The sequence below is a fragment of the Schistosoma mansoni genome (assembly GCF_000237925.1).
Source record: "Schistosoma mansoni, WGS project CABG00000000 data, supercontig 0309, strain Puerto Rico, whole genome shotgun sequence".
NCBI classification, from domain to species: Eukaryota; Metazoa; Platyhelminthes; class Trematoda; order Strigeidida; family Schistosomatidae; genus Schistosoma; species Schistosoma mansoni.
Window position 1 is genome coordinate 26,639 of NW_017386165.1, and position 1,334 is coordinate 27,972.

At 34.0% G+C, this 1,334-nt stretch overlaps 1 non-coding gene across 1 annotated transcript; it reads left to right on the forward strand.

Moving 5' to 3' along the window:
• Positions 1 to 987: 987 nt before the first annotated feature.
• On the forward strand, positions 988 to 1,069 carry Smp_tRNA_00158_Leu_CAG.1.1. Its single transcript has one exon. It is a non-coding gene (tRNA).
• Positions 1,070 to 1,334: the final 265 nt, after the last annotated feature.

The window sequence follows — 1,334 nt, forward strand, 5'->3', positions numbered from 1 at the left end:
ACATCAAATATAGTTATATCAATGATCTTTGTTTTAATCCCATTTTTTAATAAGGAATAAGATAAGGTAATAAAGAGTTATTTGTGTAAAAAATGCATCGTCTATACCGCCATAGTTATAAAACATGTTTAAGGCAATGAAGTTGGCTTTTGATAAGCACAACTTTATATACTTGATAAATTCTGTTAAACTATGATTATTGATTAGAGAAATTGAGCAATATGATACAGATTGAATCGCTTTATTTTATCCTTTGATTTTTGATATTACTTTTTCTGGTAAGCGTTTTTTTAGCGAGTCAGTTTTTCTACGAGATGGGATCGCTAACCCCATGCCCAACCCTCCTCCTTTACACGGGTTTGGGAGCGGCAATAACCCTAGAAGAGTTGAAGCCGGAGTTCATTTTTAATATACCTGGATATAAATCAAATTTTCGTTTATTTTTTATAAGCAAATTTTAATGTTGTAGCAAGCCCATTTAACTATTGTATTATTTGTGGCTCTCTGTAATTTAGACATTTAATCGACTATGTAAATTTATTGTGTGAGTCTGATTGAGCGCATGTGTCTGTACATCAATCTTTAATCTATTCCACCCTCATTAGTTGTAAGCAAAGGCAATCAATAATTTATCCACAATCCATTAACACTCATAAATATATATGGATTTTCAACACTCAATAACACACACAAACACTCTCGTTTTCCCGATGTGCTTGGTATCTGTACGCTTGCGGATTTTACCAAACTTCAACAATAAACTATCTCTATGACTGGTGTTCAGGCTTTTGAATAATCTCGAGTATACCCATAATTTCTACTAGGAGATTTAGCCTACATTAAATATTCAGTTAAACGGGATATTATATATTTATTGGAATCAAATATAGAGGAATTAATCCTCTACAATGTCTAATCTTTCATTTGATCATTGTTAATTTGATTATTTCGAATTTTCCATTATTATTCTTGTGGACTTCATCTGCGGTCAGGATGGCCGAGTGGTCCAAGACGCTGCGTTCAGGTCGCAGTCCAAACTGTTGGCGTGGGTTCGGATCCCACTCCTGACACTAGACCTATGCACACGTTTGTGAATTTATTGTATGGAAAATTGATTTAATGCATATTTAATTTACATTGTACGTTAATTATTGCTGACTCATTGTTTAACTCTATTCAACAAGATTTCTTTATCAGAAGGGGGTTTTGTGGAGATTTTAGTAATTTTGTTTAGTTGAGATCATGAGTCAATTGAAGCTAGACCACCATGAAAAACCTGGAAGCACTGGACGGCTGTTTCGTCCTGTTCCGGGACTCCTCATATGTACTTTTAT